Genomic DNA, 27,315 nt, shown 5'->3' with positions numbered 1-27,315 from the left:
CGGTTTGTTTCTGGTCCTTCCTTGGTCTACTTCTAAGCATGTGGAAATGCTGGTTTGTGTAACTTCACCAGAGCTGCTTGTTAAGAGAAATGTCTTGTTTCTTGCTAGACTAGAATAAATATACCTGAAAGTGTTGTAAAAACAATCAAGTAGTAAGTTCTAATGCTTAATGTGAAGTTCTTAGCTGACAGTGAATAGCCATTAGCTGGTTTTATACATTTTAATTTCTTGATGCCAGTGAGGAAGGAGTTTACCAACTTAATCATTCTTTTTTAATGTAATAAAATGGTCTAAATGCTTTTTTTTTTTTTTTTTTTTTTTTTTTTTTTTTTTTAATTCAGAAGTCAAGCGTCATGCAAGAAATAAAATCTTTCTTGAAGAAGATAACAAAATGTGATGCCCAGTCATGGGAAGAGCTAGTACACCAGGATGGGTGCTGTGCACTAGGATGAACAAATCCCCCAAGCTATTGACCAGTACTGAGTAGAAAGAACAGCGACAATAATGATTGCTTGCCTTAGGATCATTAGAAGAAAAATGGCTTTATTTTCAGAACTGTGATAATCTACATAAGCATCTCAGCTGAGTTGTATAACCTCCATTTTTTGTGCTCTAAGCTGCTTTGGGTATTGAGCATCTATTTAGTAGCTTTCTAATATATTCTATTCTGAAAGGTCTTAGAAGATTTTTGAGTGATTGCTTTGCCTTCTTTGAACCTACAGAAGGCATTTTAAAGTAGGAGAGTTAAAATGTGATGTGTGGTTTTTTAACTCCCCAATTTAACCCAAATGAAATAAAAAGTTTGCCTTATTAAAAGGATGCAGAGTTAGACATTCCCAAAAGAGCATGTGTTTTCTTGTTCTTGGGGTTTTAGAAGTTGAATTCTTGAGGGAGGGAACACTACAGTCTAATTTCCCAAGAGACCAAATGCTGCTGTATCTTATGCATTTTTCTTAAGATTTTAAAGCACCAGCTGTCTACTTTTTTGGGGTTTTTTGCCACTTGAGCTAATGATAAGTAGTTTAACTAAACTGATGAATAATTCACACTGTTTTTCACAAAGCCTATAGTTATTTCATTAATTTCTGGATTTATTAATTTCATAGTTGTTTCTTCTGCTACAAGTACTAATTTAAAAGAACTACAATTAAAGTGGGACACTGAGCTAGCCTGTTGTCTTTGGAATTCAGTCAAGAAACCTGTCATCTTTAAGAACAATCTTGGGAAATAACCTTGCATTGAATTATCTTTTGCAATGTTTTCTCAATATAATACAGTGAAAGGAAATATAAACAAAAAATTATTCTAAAAAGAATCAGGCTCTAGTACTTCTAAAAAATCACTTGACCACATCAAAATAATTTCCACTTCATATATCAGAAGAAGACAACAGTGTCTCCTGCATTGATGTAAATTTCTGCAGAGACTGCAAAACACTAAGTGTCTCTAGATCATCTTTTCTCAGAGACCAAGCACTGCTCAGGCTGTAGTAAACTCCATAATTTGAAATGGAGTGGAATGGAATCTGAAACCTTTTAAGGATCTTTTCTGATGCCCTGGAGACATGTGGGAACTCCACTAGAGACCTCACTACAGGCAGGACTGGCCTACAAGAATTGTTTTCTTATCTTGTATAGCCTTATTTTCTAACCTTTCATGAGTGATTTAACATTTATCCCTTTTGTGCAAGGAGAAAAAAATTAGTTCCTTGTTCCATAGGTTCATTGTATAAGCTGAATTTTGTCAGAGTTATGAGTATTAAGATGCTTTTAACTTGGCATACAAAGGGAGGGCATCTCTGCTCACAGAGTTTAAGTAAGCATTTTCTGGTTTTTTTTTTCAGAACTGTTAACTGTTGCTCAGTACTTTCTAGGAGTGCATGGTTCTGTCCTTGTTAGAAAGGGATTTTAAATAAAATTTCCCTTTCCTCAATGAGTGCACTTGGGCATGGAAAGACAATAAATGAGTTGCCTAAGGTCATGTAGAAAGTCTGATGGCCAAGAACTGTTCTGACTTCCGAATGAATAGATTGTTCTTTTTCTACAAAAACAGGAAACAGAACACTGAGAAACAGAAGCAAGCCCAGGAATTTTTCCCTGCCCCTATTTTCCTAAACATAGTAAAAGTGGTCTGTGGGATTGCATTTTCTCTGTAACATAACACTTGTAGTATAATCCTGCAAATGTTTATGATATGAGCAGGCCCCAATCCCATAATTCAAATACTGTCTATAAGGAGATTTGTATTCTATCAATATCATAGACTGACCTTGGATGAAAGGAACCTTAAAGATCATCTAGTTCCAGCACCCCTGCCATGGGCAGAGACATCTTCCACTAGACCAGGTTGCTCAAAGCCCTATCCAACCTGGCCTTGAACACTGCCAGGGATAGGGCATCCACAGCTTCTCTGAAAAATCTGTTCCAGTGTCTCACCACCCTCACAGGGAAAAATTTCTTCCTAATATCTAATCTAAGCCTACTTTCTTCTAGTTTGAATCCATTCCCCCCGGTCCTGTCACTACATGTTCTTGTAAAAAATCCCTCTCCATCTTTCTTGTAAGTTTCCTTCAGGTACTGGAAGGCAGAAATTAGGTCACCCCAAAGCCTTTTCTTCAGGGTGAACAAATCCAATTCTCTTGGCCTTTCCTCACAGGAGAGATGCTTCATCCCTCTGATCATTTTGTTGGCCTCCTCTGGACTTTTTCCAGCAGGTCAATATCTGTCCTCTGCTGCGGACCCCAGAGCTGGATGCATCCCTGCAGGTGGGGTCTCACCAGGGAGGAGCAGAGGGGCAGAATTCTTTCCCTCACCCTTCTGGCCATGCTGCTTTGGAGGCAGCCCAGGACATGTTTGTCTCTCTGGGCTGTGAGTGCACATGGCTGGGTCATGTCCAGCCTCTCATCCAGCAGCACCCCCAGGTCCTTCTTGGCAGTGCTGCTCTCAATCTGTTCATCCCCCAGCCTGTGCTGATACCAGGAGTTGCCCTGATGCAGCACTTGGCACTTGGTCTTGTTAAATCTCACAAGAGTCTGATGGGCATACTTAAGAGCCTGTCCAGATCCCTCTGGATGGCATCCTGTCATTCAGGTGTGTCAAGTGAAATTGTAACCAAGTGAAGACTTTACTCTTCTTTTAGCATGTCAGGGACACCATAGATCTGAAAACAAGAGATAGTGGCATCTAGGTTGTACAGGGGGAATGACTTGGACAAGGAACTGATTTATATTTAAATCAAGGTCAGGATTTTGAAGTTGCTAGTGACAGGACTATGGTGGCACAGCTGGGGAGGCTGCTGCAGGTCTTCCCTAGATCTCTGTGCAGCTTTTTATTTTTCCACTGCTTTTCCTTTTAAAGTGATTGTTGCTTCTCTTCAGGAGGGTATTTTGCTTTCAAGTGAGAAGGAACTCCAGGAAGCTCAGCGTGGTTATATCAGGTAAAGGGCTTCACAGGATGGGCCTCCAGCACCTGAAACTGAGCTCCTGTTGAACTAAACCAGGCACAAACACCCTTAGTAACTTGGCTCTTGATATACCACTGTTTATTGGTACAAGAGATGCTTTTCTCCCTCTATCATTCAGGTCCTACAAGTTTTAGGTATATAATTTCTAGAAAAGCCTTTGAAACTTTATGTGGACTTTATTATGATAAACTGGGCAGGAGTCATGAGCTAACTGTCTCTGTGCTATCTTTTTCTGATGAAATACTAGTATAATATCTAGAGTTGAGAAAGAAGGGGAACATTTACAAGAAATCTAACACCAAAAGTCTCACCAGCAGTAGTTTCTCCATCTTCCTTTCAGATATTACTTTGATAATCATATTTCAATTCCACTGCTAAATGAAGCATTTGTGAAAACTGAGTCAGCCACAAATCATGAGTGAGTTTAAAAATACACATAACTTCTCCCTTTTTTTGTTTGATTTTTGTTTGAAGACCAAATGATGTTCATTTGGCTTGTCCTGCCTTCTCTTCCTTGCACATAAGGGGAAAAAAATTCCCTTAAATAAAAAAACAGCAGATATTTTCACAACAAGAGCTGAAACTTTAAGAAAAACTACAAATATGAAAGTCTGAAAAATGTGGGAGCTGGGAACCCAGATCCCAATGCCCATCTAAGTTCATATCTACTGATTCAAGTCTAGGATGAGAAAGCTGTGCAGATTAGTCAGCATTGATATGGACTTCATGGTTCAGAGCAGGACTAGTCTTTCCTAGACTACTGTGAAATTCCACAGAAATGTAGAAGTCTCATATCTGAGATGAAAGAAGGCAGTGTATTTTTTTCAGCTGCCTTTGTAATACATATGTAGGAGTTGCACTTGGTAGGCTTTTTAAAGAGATCTTAAATCTATTTAAATGCAAGCTGCAAGGAGGTTTAGAAGCTATTTTTATAATAAGCTTTTTTATTAATGTCTTATGAGCTGTCTGCCATCCAGTCACGTACAGTTGTGGAGCAGAGGAGAGGTTTTGAGGTTGGTGTCACTCTTGACACATCTGCCTCTGCTGGGCCATGGGAGACACTGTTGTCTGGATGGAAAGTTAAGTTTTAAGAAGTGATTATTCAAATGTCTCTGGTGCTTCATGTACCTAAATACTTCTGTTCTTTTTTGTTTAGTTGTTCATTTAGGTATTTCCTAAGTTTATACCGTGTTCCATGGGCCTGGCTTTTATTCTTAAAGACTTCTGCCCATGATTAGTGCTTTTTATACTTGCAGTTTAAAACTATCCTAAAATAAATTCATGTGCATGGATAATTTATAATTATCTCAGTTTTCAGAATTAGACACATAATTCTTAAATCTTGACAGTATTGTGAATGTTTCATTTGGAAGTACTTTGATCTTCTATTTTATTTAAATAGGCAATAATCCACACTCTTTCTCTGTGAGCCCTTTGATACCTGGCTAAACTTTCTGGACTCCTTTTGAAAAAAATATACACTTTTATTCCCTAAAATGCAGCAAGCCACATAAACGTATTTGTTTTTATTCTTCAGCTTTTTCCTGTGAGCAACCTGGTCTCATGCCCCTAAGTAAATAGGGATGCAGTCTGCACATTTTTTCCACACTGACTGTTATGACAATTGGAAGGCTTTGGTCATTATTTTATAAGATCTTTTTCAGTCAGTTTGATGAATCCTAACATGTTGGGTTTTTTTGTTGTTGTTGTTGTTGGTTTTTTTTTTTTTTTTTTTTTTTTTTTTTTCACAGAAGAAATAAAAACCAGAGGATATTAACCTTGATCTTTAATTCATATCCCTTTAAAAGGGAAAAGAATCATTCCTCCTCTTGAACACAAAAACCTTTCCTAGCCTGGTAGGCTGGATGGTGAGGTACAGTGACAGACTGAGGTTTACTGCCTGTGTGAGGCAGGCAGATTGCCACCTTCCTGTTTGTGTGTTGGCCACAAAGATTAACAGTAGGAGATTATCCATCTTTGACTTCCAGCTTGATAATTAGGCACCATATTGTTTTCCTTTGGCCAGGAATTAAGGACTAGTCTCAGTAATGCTCCTGGCTGGGAAGCAACATGTGTTAGACCAGCAAAGAAGCAGTTTTTCCTGAAGTTTCTTATTGGAATTGCTGTTCTGATGGCAAAAACAAGTAAATATTGCATGTGTTGGCAGCATATGTACAGTGCACAACTCAAAGGCTTGAGAAGACTTAATAAAAAACAGAAGGAGTAAGGAGGAACAATTCTCTTGGGCTTCCAAGAATATCTTATTCCTTTTGTCCACTGTGGGCAAGTGGCATGCATTGTAGGAGGGGAGTCACAAAATGCTGGAGTGCATTTTAAAGCCCTGAAATGGGACCTGACATGTGTGAGGCACAGGAAAGGTTGTGCTGCAGAAGGAGTTAATGACTGCCACCATGGTCAGTAGCTGAGACTACTGAAAATCAAAATGCACCAGTCTGTAGGTAACCAGTGGGATGTGTTAAGTATAGAACTGAGCCCTGAGTCCTGCACCTTGGGAGCCTTCTCATCCTGACTGGTTGGCATTCCCTGGATAATCACAGCCACAACTCTCTCTAAAGGCTACTTTTCCCCCATCCTCCTCTTATGAAGGGTAGGGAGAGGTACTCGTAGTAGGGAAATATAAATGAGAAGTCGTGACTAAGTTTTTGGATATGACACCCAGCAAGAAGGAAGTTTGGATTGCCACCCCTGCTCCCAGAGCTACTTATTTGGCACCAAATATTAATTGACTACAGCACAGGTCTCAATGCACTGTTGCTGACTTCCTACTGGCCATGAACTGTGCTCTCCTCTGCATGACTGGCCAGTTTTGGTTGCTGAGCATCTGATGTGCTGTGTTTGATTGGGTCCTAAATGTTTTGTATTGCCAGGAAGCCTCACAGTTCCTTGCTGAACCCTGTTACAACACGTAAAGCAGCCTCACAGCCAAGGTGTATAAATGCAACTGCACTGAAGAGAAGTGACTATCATGAGTCACAGCCATGCAAGTTGCACTGAGATCTGGCTTTAAAGGAGATATCTATTGTGGGTGTGCATTAAAAAAAAAAAATCCTTTTTTTTTCTTACTTTCACTGGCCTTCTATGATCAGCTTTAACTGCATCATAAGACAGTAGTAAAGGAAGGTGGAAACCTGAGTTAGTCCTTAGTCCTAGAAGGCATCTGAAGGAATTTGCTGATAAACAAAGTGTAGCAGTGCTGGGCCATCCTTCCTGCCGAGCTGTGTTTTGGTTTGCAGCCTGAGTTTCCAAGACCTCTTTTTGACCTGTAGGCTCCAGCCGTTCTGACTTAAATAATTTAAATTATTTATGTATACATTATGAAGAAAATACCCAAATCTAAAACTCTGACCCCATTTAAATATTTAATTAGAAAAAAAATCACAGGTAGAAGAGAAATAACACTTGAAATGTACCACACTAAAGTGCTTTTGGGAAGGCATTACCAATGTTTGGCAAGTAAATAGACCTACAGAGAAGCTGGTACCACTTGCCAGATTGGTTAGTAATACTTGGCAATGACTCCTCTGGAGTGGTTACTACTAATGTTTCTTGCCAGGGTTCACAAAAAGGTTGCATGCCACAAATTGCTCAGTGTGACTGCTCAAAATCATATTATTTGGGTAGGATTAAATGAAAACCAAATGTTATAAATGTACTAGTGGAGAAGGTGCTTATGTTTATCTCCTAATGGACAAATCTCTGGAGCTTCTGAGTTATATTTTGCGATTTGAAAGAGAAATATTTTATGATAAGGAAGTAATTAGATGGCTTCCTAGGTTACTTCAGTGTGGATAAAGGGCTGCAATAAATAAGCTAAAATAACTTAAAATCTGAAAATGTTAATTTACTTCCATTTTTTTAAAAAAAAATATGGTTTAGCATATTTCTTTATATTTTGAAAGACAACAAATAAATTGCCAGTTTCTCAGGTCCTCAAAATTATTTACCACACTGAGTTTTACTTGGTTTGTATCTATCTTTGTTTTGCATCTATAGGTTTCTTTCCAACAGCAAGAGCTCACATTACCTTTTAGTGAATAAGGTGTTTCCTGCTACCTACCTCATGACTCCAGGAAACAAACTCGTGGAAGAGCCAAAACTCTGGAGTCATGTGGGAAATATAGGCAGCTGGGAAAGGATAGTAACTAGTAGAAGCAGTAATGAAGAACCTCACCCTGAAACTCATGCTAAAGTCACTAGGCCTTGGAAGCAAAGCCTCTCCTCTCCTGCTGGGGTTTTCTACTGCTGCCTTAGAGGCAGGAGATCTCTCTGGCTGCAGCCTTTAAGCTCTAGGAGGTCATTAAGACATGTCCTTCTTCCCTAGCGCTGCCTGTTCTCATGAAACCTGTGACAATACAATGTCCTCAAAATTGGCCAATACCTATTATTTTTCAGTTGTTGTTTTGGTTGGATTTAATTTTATAATTGCTGTTTCAAAACTAAAAGAGTAGATAAGGCTTTCTGATGAAAACCAGCATGCACTTTTTAACTGGAGACAATCACAGGTCTTAAATAATGTATGCTAAGAGCTACACTTGGTAAATCTCTATAGAGGGCTCTTTCAGACAGCCATTCTCTTAAATAAAACAAATGATATTTCTGATAGTACTGATTGCCTATAATGTAACCCTTACAATAATTCTACATTCAGGCTTAGGTCACACAGCAGGCTTAAAGATATTGCAAGTTGGCATACTGCTTTTTTCCCTAGCAGTGGACAACTTTAAGACTTCATATATGCCCAAGGCTGAAGGAAATACTATGCAGAAACATCCAAAGCTTATTCAGGTGCTTCTGTATAATTTACATCGTAAATCTAGTTCAAGTTTTGCTACATTTTGAAGGAGTCTTTCTAAACTGTAAGCCTTGTATTAAAACAAATTGACAACTTAATAATTTTTAGTAGCACTCTTATGAAGATTGTTCTCCTGTGGTTAATCTAACTGCTTTTTGAAGGTTGCAGAGCAGCCTTAAAGTGCAATTTATTTCTTTTGCTATACCACTCCAGAGTATTATGTATTAATTTCTTCTTATTGCTTAAAATGTCATTTAAAGATGTGTAAATTAGTCTTAAAATGCAGAAAATAAAAATCCTGCTTATTCCAGTGAAAAAGGTAAAACTTGGTCTATTGGCCATCTAGTTCAGCAAAAGATGGCAGGAGCAAGTGCTGGCTCTGGCAGTCCCTAAAAGGAAAGGTGGTGGAAGTGAAGGGATTGTCCCAGAAAAGTATGGCTGTGTGCCTGCCAGGGTCTCAGTCTTCTTGACAGGAATCAGTTATCAGTCATCAGAGTGTGGTCACTGGATTAGATGACCCTGATCTGACCTGAGAGAGCAGGCACTGACTAGGGGACCTCTGAACAAACTGATGAAAGTAAGAGACCTAAGAGCTGGTGGTGTGCAGAGTATGAGTAAAGTTCAATAAGCTGAATGCAAGTTCAGGCTGCTGTTATCACAACAGCTTCTGCTTCTTTCTCTAACCCTTGTTTTTCAAGGACTTCTCAGTGAGGCCAGAGCAGCTGTTATGCTGGCAAGAGTGCTTCTGCCATTCAAGCATGTCAAAATAGAGGATGTCCTTCCAAAGGATGTTGAGAAACTGGGAGATTGGAAAAGAGCAATGAGAGTGACAGAAGGGCTAGAAACTAGGATTTATGGTAAGAGTCTTGGAGCTTTGCCTCTTGAGCTTAGCAATGTTACCAGGGAAAAAAAACTAGGGTTAGAGGACTCATGTCTAGCAAAAAAACCCATAAGAAATATCAGCAGTAACACTAAAGCTGCATTAATTCTGATTCTGAATACTGACACTAACCTTTCATAAAATCTGTTGGGCATCTTTAAGCCGGGGATGAATGCTTGTCTGAAAGACTAATTTGAATAGGTGAGCAACAAAGCTGTGAAGGGTCTGGAATCTGATGAAGAGTGGCTGAGAGACCTGGGGTTGTTTAGCCTGGAGAAAAGGAGGCTCAGGAGAGACCTTATCACTTTCTGCAAGCTCCTGAAAGCAGGCTGTAGCAAGTTAGGGGTCAGTCTCTTCTCCCAGGTAACAAGTGACAGGATAAGAGGAAATGGCCTCAAGTTGCAACAGAGAGGCTTAGACTGGATATTAGGAAAATTTTTACATGGAAAGAGTTGTAAAGCATTGGAATAGAATGCTCAGGGAAACTGTGAAGTCACTATCCCTGGAATTGCTCAAAAAAACATGTGGATGTGGTACCTGATGTGGTTTAATGGTGGTGCTGGATTGGTAGTTCTACTTGATTATCTCAAAGGCCTTTTCTACCCTTAGCTAATCTATGAATATGGAATGATTCAGTGAGATCCCATGGCCTGTTATGCAGAGGATGAGATACTGCAATCTACATAGAGGCAGACCTCTGCACGTGCAGACTTGACTGACAAAGTGAATAGTCCTCACCTGTTTTTGTAAATTGAATTATTTTAAGCTGCCTTCAGGACTACTGATGGAAGATGGACCAGGAACTGGTATACTCAGAGCAGCTGAAACCAGTCTGAAAGGGTATTCTTCTTCTTGTCTGTCTGGCTTACCCATGCTGCACAGTGGCAGCAACCCAGCTTGCAGTGGAAGCTGCACCTCCTACTAATCCCTTTTCATGGTTCCTCCTATGCTATGAGGGCACACCAAAATAACACCACAGTAAAGTAGAGTGGTTTGAAGGTAAACAGGCTGGGGATTATGATCAGGCATAAAAACACTGATAGGTGTCAAGACTTACTGGAATAGAAAAGAAAATGGGATAAGAGCAAGAAATCCCTATAGAGTACATCATGTAAGAAAAGTAAAAGTTCCCAGTAATTACTGCTCAGGTATTACTCTGAAGACTTCTCTGGGAGTGTCAGGAGTGGTTAAAATTGAAATAAAGTGTTAAAAATCCATAGGACAGGAGTTGTGAGCAAATCCAGCAAATGTTGTCATGCCATTAGATAAACTGTGGTGTGACCACAGGCTGTGGGCAGATCTACAGGTCTTACTACTCTTCTGAGGAGACCATTGCTGAAAAAGGTGGGGGGAAGTCTCCTCAGAATATCCCACTACAGGATTGTTTTCATTCAAGGGAGGTACAATTTTAGAATCTTCAGTTTTCCCCCAAGCTGAAGAAAGGATGTGGTACAGTCTTAGTCATGGATGATTGGAGAGTCTGCAGTGAATATCTGCTCAGCAGGCTCTTCTGCTAAAATGTGGCTTCAAAAAGAAAAATACATTTTTCAGGGAGGGTATAGGGAAGAGGCAGACGTCATTAGCAGAGGATGTTGCATAGGCCAGAAGTACAGAAGGGCTAAGGAAAAAGAGTAAAGCATGAGCTGCAGATGTTGAACATAATGGTGTCAACACAGATAGGTCTCTTAGCTCCAGAAGTCCTTCGACTCTTTACTGCCTTGGGAAAAGGGAAAGGATTTACACTAGAGAAAGGATTACTCTGTATTTGCCATGTTTCTTATAAATTTTACCCTAAGCAAGAGTTTTAAAAGGCAATTATGGCGAGGAAGAACTCTCAATACCACTCTTGCTAACTCCCAGTGAATAGAAATCTGGGAAAAGTAAAAGCAGGGGGAAGGTGGCACAATGAGGTGAGGGCAGCTGTAAGTAGGGAAGGTAGCATGATTATCAGGGCACAAGAAAAGCAGTGGAAGAGAGGGAGAGAGAGAGAGAGAGAGAGAGAGAGAGAGAGAGAGAGAGAGAGAGAGAGAGAGAGAGAGAGGGTGCCAGGTGGGCATCCCAAGAGGAAGGTCCAAGAGGGCGTCTGGTCCCTCGGACACACCTTATCAGGGGGCTTCAAGGTGGGCTGGGACAGGACTTGGGCCAATGGGGTTACAGATACCTGATACTTCAGGGGAGGGTTACAGGTGTGGGATGAACCATACATTGGGGGGTGATACAGAACATTCCATTTGACCTTTGGACCTATCTGTAGGTAAAGGGCATTGTTTAATCAGAAGGGGGGATTGCTTTCAGCTTGGCTGTATTATTGTTTTCAAGTTGTTCAGTAATTAAGGTTTGATATTTCAAATCTTGTTCTCATCTCAATATCTGTATTTTCTGACTCTTTTGCCAGGCCATCATATTTATAGGGCTTTCCTATTTCATCTTCCCCAACAGTCTTGAAAATTTATTTGATTTGCATTGCCTCTAATGCTATGTATGTAAATCATGCATCCACAGCCTCCATCCAAACTGAAATCCCCTTCCTTGATATCCTTCCATGTAAATAAAAAAACCTAAAAGGATAGATCCTTGGCTAATAATCATAATTAATTCCAATAATGAACCAGTTGCAGAACTGGTCCAAAATGCAGAGAGCATCATGGTCGTTTTCTATGTCATTTGTCTGGATTTCTCACTAAGGTTTCTCACCTTAGCAAATTTCTCCTGGTTTCGAAATTCTTTGTTCTCTGATACTAATAGCAGCTCCCTCTCTTTTCCTCACATGACTGGGCCAGTCTAGTCATTCCCCATCTTTGCTGTTCTAAATAGCTGCTGTCCTGTAAATTTGCATTATTATTGTGATGTTTAGAACAAAGGAAATTATTCCTAGCAAATGAAAATGCACCTGGGAGGGTGGAGAAATAAACGTGAAGGATATTTGGTTTTTGTAAGGAGCAGTTTGAATTCTGGTTATACTGTATTCATGCTACAGAGAAAAAAGCTGTCTGTTCCTGCCCAAAAAAGGGACTTTTTCTATTCTGCTTGGCCTGGTGATTAAGTCCCTCTATGTACTAGGAAAGGACAAGATTTCCTGCAAAAATTATATCTGGAGCAGCCTGTCCCATTACTTAGTTTCCCCTCATGACAGCAAATGTCAGACTAAATCTCCTTTCCTTTCACATGAAACAACTTCTGGCATAAAAGTTCCAGAAACCAATTGCATAAGTGTCCATGAAAACTCTCTCTTTTTATTAATCAACCTCTTGTAGCTAAAAGCTGAATTAGAGTTCTTGAGCTACTGAGAAAAAAAAACACAGGGAAGCTCACAGCTACTGTCATTGCTGTGAAAGCCACAAAAAAGGTCAGTGGCTTGCATACTTGTACTGCTCCTGCAGGAAACAATGCTTTTGGGGCTGCATATATTTAGACATGAACAGAAACAAAACCTTGTGCTCTAAAAGAAAACAAGATTGATGTAATGAGTGACAAAATGGTAGTCAAACTAATGAGTTTATTTAACCTTGCATTTGTATGCTCATTAAACACAATGCTTAACTGCTGCTACATATTTTTAATCACTGGTGAAATCTAGGTGTATGAATCTGTCTCAGGTTAATTAAATGTTTTGTTGAAATTCACTGGGCTGTTCCTTAGCAGCTACAAATCTGCCACAGGTAATGTAGGGTAGGCTAATAGATGCAAGACTCTAATCTAATTATCTAAACCAGACTTTTCCACCTTTGTATGTGATGCAAACAAAGGAACTGCCTAATCCCACCTTTCCATGCAGCTAAGTAAGTAGAATGACTTTTTTAGCTCTAGCAATATGCTTAAAGAGATGTCTGCAAAACTTACTAGAGGCAATGGAGTTACATTGCAAAGCTATCAGTAATATATAGCAGAACAACTGAATGACAGGAATAAAAGTTGTCCAAAGAAGGAAATCTTATAATCAGCAATTGATTAAGATGGTCGGTGTTTCTCTCAGATGGCTTTTGTATTTTGTATTCAGTGTAAGGGACCCTCTGAATTTCTCGCAGAGGATGTTCAAAAACTCTAGTGTTAGTTAAAAATCAGAGTCTTGGCTTAACGTACAATGATTTGGCAGGATATTTTAAAAAACCAAAAACCAACAAAAACTCACAAACCCTGAAATAATACACAAACCTTTTGTAAATTATGTTACAATGACAAGAAATTGCTCTTCAGCTAGCTAATGCCATTCAAAAACATGGAATGCCAATTCCATCAGAGTCAAGATATGCAACGTCTATCCAGAAGCTGGAGCAGGGTTTCTACAGGAACAGGCCAAGGGGTTAGAGCTCTACACATTGCTTTTTATTGCCAGTTGAACAGAGTACCTACCTAGTGTAAGTCTAGACATATCCAAGGGAGGTACAGTGTCAATTTTAGAGATTGCACATCTTACTCATGTGGTTGACCATGTGGAGGTATAAACAGAGTTTCGAAAATAATCATCTTTCCAACAAGGGATGGTAAGCATCCTCTATTTCTAAAAGACAGATAGGACTACATAAGGGCAGGCTGCATCTTACTGCTCTGAAAACAGTGTATTCTGGAACTAATGGTGTGGCTCAAAGGTGTGGTAAGAACTTGTGACTCGTCTTATGACAAAGCTCTTGTCAAAGCAGATTACTTGTGGCTCTTTTGTGTTAGTACACCTGTAGGCAGTGAGTGGGCAAAATTCACTTGAACTGCTGTAGGGAACAATAGAACTTGTAGTGTTAAGGCTGCATCCAGATTTATTCAGGCATATACTAGAGCAGAGCCTCGAAAGCTGTTGGCTGTTCAAGTCTCTATGAATTCTTCACTTAATGCAGTGGTATGAAGCCCCAAATCCCATCACCACCTTCAAGAGGGCTGCATATGTTTTGTTGTTTTTTTTTTTCTTTATGACTATTCAGAAGGAGACTTTCCACCATGTAAAGGATAGTGAGGTAATTTCCACACCCGTCAGTCCAGGGCAGGACTCATGCAGAAGCCTGGTGTCTAATGTGTCGCTGCTGGGCATGAGCTGTGGCATTTCATGAAAAGGTTCTGAGACCGATGAATACCAGAGGCTTTCAGGCTTTCTGCACTCTGAATGTGGTGGCAGAAGCTCTCTGTTCTTCTAGGCCTCACTGATTGATATCCATGTCCCTTTACACCCCAGGCTTTTGTTTGTACCAGTTCATTTTGAGATGGTATGGGCAAAGGGAATCAAGTTTGTCACATTATCAAGACACTTCTGATGATGGAATAAATAGATCAGAAATGAAAGGCTGTGACTGTGAAAATATTTGGCTTCTCATTATTGCTTTCTGTAAGACTTTGAGAAGAGAGGGTTTGGCTCACAAAGAGCACTGTTCTTTCAATTCTGTGGCTATATTAGCTGCTACGTATAACCCAGCTACCTGTTGTCTACAGTTGTGCTGTATTCTGGAATAATGCTTTGCCTTCTTATGCATCTTTGTACTGGCATGAATTATTTTTAATTGAAAATGTTTTTACCTTTGAAAAATATTTCAGTACCCCCAGAAGGATGGGGAGATACTCAAATATCTTTTGTTGCATACTGATACAGGTGTTTTGTTGACTAAGAAAATGTTTGAAGAAGCCAACATAAGCAAACTAAAAACCATTGCCCAAATCTGGAATGCCTCAGCTTGAGGTAGGGGCAAAAGTTCCCTGGTGCATTCATATTGGACACTGCTGTGACTGAACGTCCTTAACAACATTTTACCCCAAATGCTGGACACATTATGTCTGATTGAAATCTATGCCTAAACTAGATTATACTAGAGGATAATCCAGCTGCTTAGTCCTCTACAAACAGAGTGAGATCTGCTTTACCAGTTCTCTAAACCACATGGACACACCAAACTGATGCAAGGTCTCTGTGATCCCAAGTGCTCCTTGCATGGCCTTGGCAGAGCTTGTGTTGCTCTGGCTTGGAGCTGGGGTGGAGCAAGGACAGGTCTGGGCAGCCCTGCTGCTCTGATAAGCACCCTGCCACACTTTAAGAAGGGCAAATATAAGCAGGGGAATGGTGAATCCAAATCTGTGCTCCGTGTTCCACAGAGATACTCTATATGCTGTGGTTTTTCAAAGCAGCTGCTGACATCCATGGTTGTTTAGCTTGCATATGAAGTACTGGCCATGGGTGCTCTCTCAGTGTTCCCAAACTCTGTTAGGCCAAGTATGTGTCAGACTGAACTCTGAAGTGTGCTAGTCTCCTTTTAAAGATAAAAGAAAATTATGTTGGTTTGGGGTTTGGTTTTTTTTTTTTCTTTTTTTTTTTCTTTATTTTTTTTTCCCCCTGGAAACTTAATCCCAACCTCTTCAGACATTATCTTAAGTCTTTGGGAATGACATGGAAGAAGACCAATGGAAAATATTTTAAAAATAAGTATTGAGATTTTTTTTCCTAGCTGATAATAACAGAAGCTACTGAAGGGTTTTAATTTGTCAGTGTAAATGAGCTGAGTGCCCTGTAATATAGGTTATGACAAATGTATTACAAAGTAGTCTTATGAACCACTATTGTTACATGTCAATACTGTGACTGGTGCAAGGAAATTGTATTTTCATCAAATAAAGCAACAGAAGGGAAAAAAATATCTTGTTATGCTTTGGATAATCTAGTGAGACAGCTAACAAATACTGGATTGTCATTAGGCCAACTTAAAAATTTCTAAAGGGCCTTCCCCATTAATTATAGCTTGAAAAAGAAATGCAAACCAGAACTAGTTTTTACCTATATGCTTTCAATTTCTGTTGTATTTTCCAGTTCCAGCTACTGTAGATCAGTAAATATATACTGGGCTAAATCCCACTCACTTTAACTATATCAGAAATACCACTAGTGTCCAGGAAGGACTTACTCCACTAAACTGGCAAAAAATTTACTTAGCTTTCAAAATTTTATGGCATCTTGCAGTACTATGTTGCAAGCTAGAATTAAACAATAAATCTCCAAATTTAGAGATGCAGAAACAACATGCTGAAGGAAGGGGAGAAGGAAACATTCTCATGTCTGCCTTTTTTGTACCTCAAAAAAGAAGGGGCAATGTTTTCACCAATTTTCAGTTGTCTGATTTAAAATGTTATCTGAGGAAAATTAAATCTCTCTCATAAGAATTAGAGAATTAGAATTACTTGGCTCTTGTTCCAACTTCTTTGCCAATTTTTGGCATGACCTGGTCTATTGTGTGTGCCCCAGCAGAGCCACTTACAGGAAGGACAGTTAAACAGTCTGAGATGCAAACCAAACTTCACACCATCATTGTTTGCTCTCATTTCATAGCTATCCATTATCTTGAGGCTCTGTGGGCTGGCTAGCACATTGTTCTCAATTTTTGGTCCTGCTTATACCATTGGAACAAACTCGTAACTTTGTTAAAAAAAAAAAAAACAACAACAAAAAACTACTGAAATATTAAAATGCTACTATTACATTGTGGGGGCATTCAGTTTAAGTTAGCACGTATCAAAGTAGCAATAGGAAAGTTTTGGACCTAGAGGATACCCAATCTGTGAATTTTATGATAAGACAAGAGCTAAAGACTCATGAGAGTGTGTCAGGAAGGTCTAAGTGATTAGAAAATCTTACTCCTGCATCAGCACAAGTTAGCACTGTGACAAAGTTTTACTTGGTTTGGAGAATGGCAGAACATGATGCTGGGGAAACAATGCTTCCTGTAGTCAGACTTGTGTGGTGTGCAGGACTCAAGTCATCTACCTTATATTGCTCTAATGCCATTCTGTCAGAAAAACACAGGTTCCTGATGTGACTGGCTGTCTTCTTAAAGTCTAACACCATCCCCACCTGACCAGCTGACAGGATGATAACAGCAGGTGTTTCAAAGCATCTTTATTCTCCCTTACCCTCAACCCTAATTCTGAAATGTCAATCTAATGACCAAGAGATAACTATTAAATTCTGCAGCGATATTAGTAGGTTATTTCCCCATTTGTTTGTTCCTATTGAGACTTACATACCCATGTTCCCAGGAAGGTGACAAAATCTGACAGATTTTTGCCCATATTCCTCTGAGGCATATCTCTTAACTGAGGGATAGATTCAAGTAAATTGTGAAAGGACGTGATTTTCCCCTTTGTTTTCCTTTTAGTAGTCTTTTTGCTCATCTTTTTTTTCCCTGAATCTGTGACATCTGTGGATATAAATAGTTGAAGAGGCCTCACTTTAAGGAGGGGAAGTTTGAAGCTCTTTTGTTACTCATTCTTTATAAGGATTGAGGTGTGGAACTGACCGCTGCAGAGAAGATTTTTTGAAGTGGCCAAGGAAAGGAAATGCTGTTTCAGAAGCACACCAAAGGTAGTGCAAACGCAACAGTAATGGGAAAGGGATGGCAGGGCTTTCCCATGTGAGGGTGCTCACCTTGAGCTATTGTAAAGAGAGGAGATTCTTGTTAAGTTTGCCCTCTAAGAAAATCAGTAATTTTAAGTATTTTCAGGAAAGTCCACTGAAATGCTGGTTGCTTGTAGGAACCCTGAGACTTCTGAAGTTCTTTGATTAAAGGTTTTAATTCTGGCATACTTATACTAATCTGTGACACAAATATAAGTATAAAGGAAATTGGGACAGGTACCTAACTTCCATGGCCTTAACAGGGAGTTTGTTGTTAATGGTGACAGAGCCCTGCTGTTTTGCCATATGCTTTCACTATACCAGCACTCTTCAAATAATCCAATGGATTTAAAATCATAACTAGCTATTTGTGGGATATACTGTTTCTGTCCTACCAGACATCAGATTGATCAAAGCTGACTGTTGTATATCTGGACATGCCTCTAAGTAACACATGGTCAGAAAACATAGGTAGGGTGTACAGCACCTGGGATGTGCTCCAACCTGCTGTTATAAAGCCTCTGCTCTCTATCACATATGTGCAGCTTAGTACAATTTGTTTGAAAGTTGCTTCTCACAGAACTCGAGGCCATTTAAAATCTGATTACATCAGAGTATGGACCAACAAAGATCTCAGCTTCTGTTTTTGGCTTTCCATTTAAATTTTATTCATATTTGAAAGGATGATACCTTTCAGCACTAATGGGCCACCCCCATTTTCCATCTCAGTTTCCAAACACAGGTGGTATTCCAGAACTCTTCCAATTTCACATTTCTGTGTGTCCATTATTCCTATGCTACAGCTATGACATATTCACTTGGGGCAATCTGAACATGTATGCTATTTAAAGGGAATGGGTCTGTGTAGGGACTGCTCAGGAGGGAAACAGAGTAGATGCAGGACTGCAGCAAAGCTGTTATTTTGCTCAAATTGAGTCCCACTGACTCATTCAGTACTCCACAATAAATGCATTTAAGCACTAAGATACCAGAGGAATCTCTAGTGCATCCAGCAGCATGTATCTAACTGCTGAGTCAGAAGACTCAATGACAGCAACATACACTATGTATTTCAGTGTACCTTTATCTGCTGACAGATTGCTTCTTCACCCTACGTAAGGTTGGTATAAAAGTATGCTGGATTTCCAAGCAGTGAATAGGGTCCCTTGAGCACCTTTTTCAATGAATCCTGAGCTGTGGCTGCTGCTGCTCCATAGCTATGACTTTCAAAGTCTGGGGAAAGACTATGAACACCGTATTCTTTTCTAAATAACCTTTCCTTGCTCACACAAATTGATTGGCTCCTGAGTCAATGATAAAAAAGATTGCCAAAAAAGAACGAAATTTTTTAGCCAAAGGTTTGCTCTGAACTTTGAAGTTCTTATAATAATTCTTATTATAAGACATCATCTATTTCCAAAGTTATTCGCCTCTCATTGACTTTGCACAATAGCCATATCTCAAGACATATCTCTCTTTTTATAAAGATAAAAACTGATAGTTTGGTTCAATTTCACTTTTCTAGAACAACTCAAGTGCAAGACTTGTATTCGTATGAAAGTAGGAAATGGCAGTGACATCCTCTACTGTGATCTGGAATTTGTCAGTAAGTGCAATATCAAGACAGAATTCAAGCCTACTGAAAGAGACTGAAATAGGAGTTGTAGCCATGAAGTGAAATAATGAGGGAAATAATACAAAGAAGATCAATAATCAGGAAAATATTAATAATTAATAAATGTCAATATTTTCTATTTCGCTTTTACAGCGCATGTTTAGACATAGTACTTCTGGCCTGGCTATTTGCATAAACTCAAAAATACCCTTTTGTAAAATAATAATTGAGCCATTGAACAGTAACCTTAGCCCAAACTTAGATATTTTCTTTAGGGTCAAAGAAAGTTTTCAAATTGTTTAAGTACTTCCAACTTTTCTACTTTAATACCACATCGTAATGGACTGAGTTGTGAAACAAGTGTAAAAATAATCAGATGGCATAATCCAAAATGTACGGCCTAATCCCAAGTAAAACTAGTGTTGAGACATGAAAAATTAACCTTGTTAAAGCTAGTCCTGAATCTAGAATTTGGTCACTTCCATATATTTATTTTATGATACACTTTTAAAAACACTTTTAAGAAAAGATTAGAAAAAATGTACTTCAGAGAAAACACTTCCAAATATCTCTTGTGGATTAATCATAAAATAGGACAGTTCCTGATTAGGAAAGTATTATGAGACATAACAGATTGTGTAGTAATGACAACAATGGTTTACACAGAATGGCTCTGTTTAGGAAGAACATGTACATAAAATAATGTGCACATAAAATAATACATAAATTCTTGTATAGTGAACAGTACTTCCAAGTATTTTAGATATCTGTGGATGTATTCCAAATGATCCCTGACAAAGACAAGAATTTGATTTTTCATTTATTTCTTTTTTAGTTATTCTGTTTTAAAATGTTTTCTTCTGTACGCTTCTAGAGGAATATGAGGAAAGCATCTCTGGGTAGGTCCTTGGATTTCTTTTGTATATTCTCCATGAAACCTTATAAGAATGTCTAAAGGAAGAAGAGAATTATGGCAAGCCACATACACGCAGGAGGGATGCACATCCTTGCAGAGACTGGCTTGAGGTGGAATGAGCACACCTGTGGTACAGACCAGCATCTTTATATAAGCATAAATGATCCATGAAATTGCATCACTGGGTCATGAAGTGCAATGATCTGCACTGCATGTGGCATTTATCCTGTTTGCTTGGTTCTTTTTGGTTATCTGCTTCTGACAATAGTCAGAAAGTGCACACTTGACTAGCTGACCTTTGGTCTGTTCCTCTCTGCCTGTATTTTCCATATGGATGATAAATAACAAATAACTGCTGAGCAGAAGTATCATTACTTAAAAAATAGAAACCTGAAAAACCGCAGAGTTCAAAGGGAATGAATGCTGAAATGTTGCTTTTTCATAAGCAGCCATGCTTATGACTCCTATCTGGTAATTACACATCCAAAAGAAGACAGCAAAATTTTCCCATTATTTAACTTGCCTACCTCAGTGAAGTTGCTCTAGTTGTTCCCTCTGTCCAATATAAAACTCGAGAAACTTTCAGAATGAAGACCCCTACATCAGTGACTCTTCTGCTTGTATGAAAATCTAAGGTTTTTTTAGTTTTTTAGATCCATCATTTGAGGAGTTTAAATATTACAATGAAAAACAGGGATTGCATAGCTCAGTCTCTATTTTTCACCTCTCCCTGAAGAAGTTTTATGTACTCTCTTTTCTTGTTTAATACAGCTGGGCATATCTGGGATAACTCAAATCAAGCGGGTTTAAGATAGAGAAATCAGAATTACTGAGTTAACTCAAAGGGTCTACCATTGAAAAACCAAGAAATTCAGTAATGCTTATTTTTCAGTTGCAATTCTGCAGCTTGTGCCTGTCACTTGTTTTCTTCTTCAAGTTACTTGGAAATATTAGAGGTCATGAAGAAATCTTTCTGTAGTATTTCATGAATTTTTACCTTAAGAATACTGGAAACTAAAAATCCTCAGTATATGAAAATCTGCTTCTGTATTATGTCAACACTGATTTAATAATAAAGACTTAGACTTCAGTTTGGCTTCAGTCTGCAAATAATTTGTTATTTTCAGACCTTGAAAAGCAAAGTCTGCCACACAAAACTAATTACACTGGTTACTTTTATACCCTTGGGAAAAGTTAATTTCCTGTGCTCTTATGCACCTCAGTCTGTCCTCTCTGTCCAAACAGTTCCATGTACCCTGCTACTCATAACATGAATCTGACCTGCCATTCTCACAATCCTTTCTGTTTTATTGCTTAGTGACATTTCCCTGGGTAAATCAATGTCTTCCTTTTACACCTAAGGAACAGAGAGCAGGTAAACTGATTTACCCATGGTGGTAAGTGAAGTTTGACAGAGGCAGGACCTGGTTCCAAGTAGCAGGAGTTGCTGCCTTGTCGCTAGACATCAGTCGTCATCTGCTTGCATTATCTTCTAGCGTATTCCAGCAATGGTGACATGATCACTTTTCTTATGGGACCTAAAGTATAGTGTTGTAGAAAGCAAATTCTATTACTGATTCTGAGTACTGGCAAAAATCATTATGGGATTTTGCAAGAATCCTTCTTTACCTTTCTGTACTCCCGTTAGTATTTAGCTTGCTTGCTTTGACTTATACTATGTATTGTAAGTCATATTTTGGATAAAAGCTAAATATTATGAGGAAACACTTTTATCAAAAGATAAATCTGAGAAAGGGATAATTGGATGCACAGTTTATTTTGTATAAAGCATCAGATTTACAGAAATATTGAATGTGAAAGTTTAAGTCAATTTTCTTTCCACAGCAGGGAACGTTGTACTGCAGAAGCTATTTTAAAATAATATAATTTTAAACAGTATGGGTGCAGTAAAACTAAAAATATCACCACATTATTTAAAGTAGCTGTATGGAAAAAATGATTCCTGTCCTGAGGCTCTTGCACTATTATCCAGAAATGCCTGAACATCAGACAGAGAGTCTGAGCTAGGTTTAGGAGAAAAAGGGATGTTGCATTATTAATTTAATTTTTGGTAGTGGGTTATTTTTGGTAGGAGTCATTTTCAAACAGAAATGTTGCAGCTTTCTGTAGGTCAGTCAGACTTAATACACAACCAGCTAGGCAAAAAGAAAAAAAAGAAAGAAAAAAAATTGCCAATGACATACAGTTTATCAGGACAAGTTGTGTTCCATTAGCTCCCCCAGGCTTCCCAGGAGTGGAAATTTGCACTAGCAGCCCAGAATATGCAAGCGTATAAACTGAGGGAAACTTCTGGGGGAAAATAGTGCTCTAGGCCAACAGGATGTGGCTGAATAATTGTTGTATGATGAATTCTTGCCAAATTAAACCACAGCTGAGAACATGTGTACCACCTGACACTCTGGAGAATTTTGATATGGGACAAAGGTTAGTGAGTCCTTGAAGTCCACAAGGAATTCAGGGGTCTACAGAGTTATCCAGACAGCTCTGACTAACAGTGGTGGAGACTATATTTGATCTCTTCTTTAAATACTTCGTTTATATATACAGTAGTATCAATCTGTGGCCAGATGTGTACAAGCTCTATGGAAAATCATTGGGTTATAGTGAAGCCAGGCATCCTCCTTTCAGCTCCTTCCTTAGACCTCCTCTGAAGTACGAAGACTCAGAGATATTAATCACAGGGAAATTCAATTTTTTGTAGACTTTTAAAAAATCATCAAAAACATTTAGGAAATGTTACTGTTATTTTACCTCAAACATTAAAACTGAAACCAGCAAGTTTACTACTTGACTGGGAAGCACAAGAGCATTAGAATAGGTGCTTATGTAGGATTTAAGAGTCTATTCATCTGTGTGTATCTCAAACAAAGTAGTGTTGAACTTTGATACTGATATTTCTTTCATAATAATTAGAGTCAGATTCTGGTCTCAGTAATGAATTATTCTGGATATAAAGCAGTGCAATATATCTGATTTTAGCCCTACAGGAATAATGCTTTTTTTTTTTTTTTGCAATTGCAGATTAAAATGCTTTAACAATTGAAAGATACCAAATAGAAAAGAACACTTCAATGAATGTGCACATACTGAGGGTGTTCAGTGCCTCTCACAACATTTTTCTTGCTCGTGTGTCCTCTATCACATCTGGATCAAGCCTTCTTTTCCCACCAGATGTCATTTTCACCATGGATTCAGACCCTGCTCCTGGCACTTGCTCTTGTCCATTCTGTGAAGACTCTTATGTTAGCAGGAAAATGCAAGTACTCTGTAACATCAGTCTTACAGAAAGAATCACTGCTATGCAATTTCGTCCTTGCACAAAAATGAACTGTGATGGGTGAGATGGGCTGCAATATAGACCATTCCTTCCCTTGATGCAACAAAACGAAGAGGGAATCCAGGGACAGGAGAACCTGGGAAGAGTGCTTTTAAAAGTGCACAGCACAAAAGACCACTGTTTTATAATGTCTGATGACCCCTCACAGGTGGCTTGGTAGTTTGTAGAGGCATTGGAACACCACTTGTACTGATTTACAGGGCTCAGAATTCAACCTTTAGTGCACAGGGTTGATCACCCCCAGTACACATGGCTCAGAGGGGACTTCCGTTGCTGCTCTGCATGACCTGTTCATAATTCTGTCACTGCTTCTTCTGTGGCAAATGTGCATGGATAAGCTTTAGGATGAAGCATGCAACTCCAACGTTCTCAATAGAACAGGGTGTATCATTCACGTTTGCTAACAGTGTCAAAAACAGTTTTTATTGCTTTTTACTCCTGTTAAGCTTAGCAGAGGCAATACAGCTGAATTGCAAGTCTGGTGCGTTATTAGCTGCACATTCGATGAGTTCCCCATAGAGAATAGTCTCTGCTAGTATTGTGTGAACCAAATATCAGCCTTGCTTATCCCCTAATGCTGCATTGAATGTAGGGCTGCTGGGTGAAAAGCAGTTCTTAGAGTTTACCTTAGATGTGAACTGGAGCCATGAACATGGACTTTCTCAAAGCCCTGCTTCAGAGAACAGATAGGATTAAAGAGACATCATAAATACAGAAGGAAATCCCAGGTGTGACTCAAGTTACACAGAATTGCTGAGGCCTAAATTTTGCTGCTGCTTCACATGTACTCATGATAAGACAGGATTTATTGTGTATTTGTGTACACAGAGTAGACCTGATGCGTCTCTCATATTGATGTATTTTTCAGTGGTACATAACATAAATGTTTATTTTATGTAGGACTATAACTTTGCTATATTTATATTTTCTCAGCTGTCATTAGCTGAGACAGCTAATGGTAATGTCTTTTTAAGACAAACTGTTGAAAGCAAAGGATTTAGCTGTACTTCTCACTGAGCATAAAAGCATTGCTTGTGGGGTTTTTCAAGCTGACCTTTCAGTTTAAAACTGCTGAAATGATTACTGGGACTGATGAACATTCCTGGTGTAATTAATGCAACTTACAAGAAAAATGAGTTGTGCATGAAGACTTCAAGGACTTCTCTGCAGCAAGAATTCCTTGAATATGTATGGGTTGGTTTTAAGCAGAGACCAGAAACTGTGTGAGCACTTAAAGGCAGAGAAAAGTGCTCCGTAAACCTAGTAGCTGCCAAAAAGCTCTTGCCAGCTGGTACATCTAAGTTTTGTAAACCTGCCCTCAGACTACCTAGCTGAGTGCCAATATAGTCAAATCGCTTGTACTTCAAAGGCAGAAGTAATGAAAATTTTGTATATGGAGTATCCAGCAGGTACAGCGATGTAGTGGCATAATTTCAAGTTTTGAACATGATTTTAGGTGGAACTGAGGACTAAAAGGATTTGTAATGTCTGCAGAGACCTTGGTAAGGAGACCTTGGAGCTGAAATGCTGATAGAAAAGAGAAGCGTCTATAAGCAAAGTTTTCATAATGATCTGGAACTGGCAGAGCAAGGGCAAGAGCAAGATGTGCAAGCAGAGCTGGAGGAGCAGGCAGGGCTCAAACAGGGGTGCAAAGTTTAACCAGGAGAGCAGATAGCATTTGTGGCCAGGAGCAGCAGCTAATTCTGTAGGGCCAGCAACAGCTTGGATAAAGCTTGTTATCTTCCTCTGCAGGTGACAAAGCCCTGGGACCTGCTGACTGAAAATTGAAAAGGGATTGATAGTACAGAAGATGAGACAACAGCCTATATCAAGGTGCTAGAGAAGAAAACTGTGAGGTATTATAACAGCAACTTTGTTTTTGTCTTATTGCTCTCCTTTTGCTCCCATTATTAAAGTAATTTATTAAGAAAAATTATGTAGTGGGGTGGGGATTCAAGCTGATATTTTATTACTGGCTGCTGAAGTTTAAACCTGGCATGGCTGATATCCACCAAAGGCTGTCAGAAATATTGCAGAAGGCTGTGTATAATCACAGGACATCTGTCCTGAATGATTACGACATGTCATAGTAGGTTATTTTGGCTGCAATTGGAGGGGATATGCTATTTAAGTGAATATCCACTTCTTTTCCCTTCTATTAGTAGGATACATTGACAGATGAGGGAAGACAGTGGCAACTGAACCCATGCCAGACTTATCTCTACAGCATTTGCATGGGGCGGTGGATCTGACATTACAGAATGACTGAGGGTGGCTGTGAATCTGTGCTTACTATAGCTGTATTCATATAATTTTGATTGTATAAATATGTAAAAATAACATAGATCTTCTCCCCATATGAAATGGAGTGTCCATGGTGTTGATTTTTTGGACTCTTGAGAAGCATTTCCTGCAAACCCCCCCCCCAAACCCCAAAACCCTGAAAATATCACAACAAAACAACTGATAGTTATGAAGCACTGTGACAATCAAACAACAAGAGCAGAAAAACCATTAAGAAGAGACATATGGCTTACCATGCTGGCCCATTTTAGGTTGATCTTTTTCCAATCCTTCTGCTCTCTCAATATAACCTTTCTCTCAGGCCCTCCTTTATTCCATAAACCCATCTGCCTTCATCTGTTAATTCAGCCCTCTGTTACTACTGAATTGTTTATCAGCCAAATGAATGTGGACGATGAGCTTTTCTATTCATTCCAACCTAGTTAAAACAGGCCTGCTACTCAGTGGTGGGTCAGTGTTGAGAAAAATGTAAATAATTAATGATTTGTCTGGAAATCTTTGAGAGGGAGGCCAAAACAACTGAGCATTTGGCATCTTCAAAAAAATTTTCAAGGCCTGGATGCAGGCAGGAATAATCTCATCTTCACCACCCTACTGAGTACAACAGTGATTTTTGGCTTAGTGTGCTTTCACAAGGTAAGAGGAATACCCTTGCTTTTCTTGGGCTTAATCCTTTTCCAGTTCAGTCTGGGAGAGATCTTATGAGATGTCTGAACTGATCCAACAGGCTTAACTACTCATGAAAGGTGAAATTTCAATTTTTTTCCCCCTCCTTGGAAAGCACTTCTTGTGCAGGTGCTTTCATCTCTCAGTAGTGTACCAGTGGGAGCTATTGGTCTGACTCCCACTCAGCTAGTGGAAAATTAGCCCAGTAAACAGTGGGTACTGAAGGACCAAGGGAAAGCCTCAATTAAAAGGTGTAGGACCACCAGATCAGAAATTGGGTGCAGAGCAAAACCAGAAGCATCCCCTTTCCATAAGGAGTCATTCATCCCTTTTGAATACCTACTCTCATCAAAAGAAAATCTTCTCTGGCTGTGTTCTAGCACAATGTTAGGGCATGTATCTAAACACATTTATAGTTGCTGGTCAGTAATTTAGCAGTGTTGCCTGTGTGAAAGGAAAACTTGGTGAAATTAATCAAAACTAATCCTCTTGGGGGAGTACCTTCAAAACCTATTCCTGTAACCAGAGTTTTTCTCAGTTTGCCCCTTCAGAGGAGGTCTCCATTTGAGATAAAAACTAAATATATGTTAATTAAGGCAAATCACTATGGTGTTGACTCCCCAGGGGTCTCCTCTTCTGGCTTGAGGTGGAATGAGCACACTTCTGGCTTAAGTGTTGTAGTTATGATGTAGGGGCAACTTTTTTCATAGACAATGAGGCAACTATCCCCCTATCCCCCTCTACTAGCAGAGATTCCTAAGAAGGTAATATATATTCTCATATATATATATATATATCTACACTACTACATATATATATACTCAGAGTATATATATATATATATATATTGCATATATACGCTGAGTGTCCAACTTTCTGCAATCCATGCAATATTTAAACTGGTTGAGACCTCTGATACATATTAGATGAGGGACTCTAAAATAT

Source organism: Vidua chalybeata, chromosome 1, assembly GCF_026979565.1.
Source record: "Vidua chalybeata isolate OUT-0048 chromosome 1, bVidCha1 merged haplotype, whole genome shotgun sequence".
Lineage (NCBI taxonomy): Eukaryota > Metazoa > Chordata > Aves > Passeriformes > Viduidae > Vidua > Vidua chalybeata.
The sequence above is the reverse complement of the archived record's forward strand: the minus strand, read 5'-3'. Positions refer to the sequence as shown.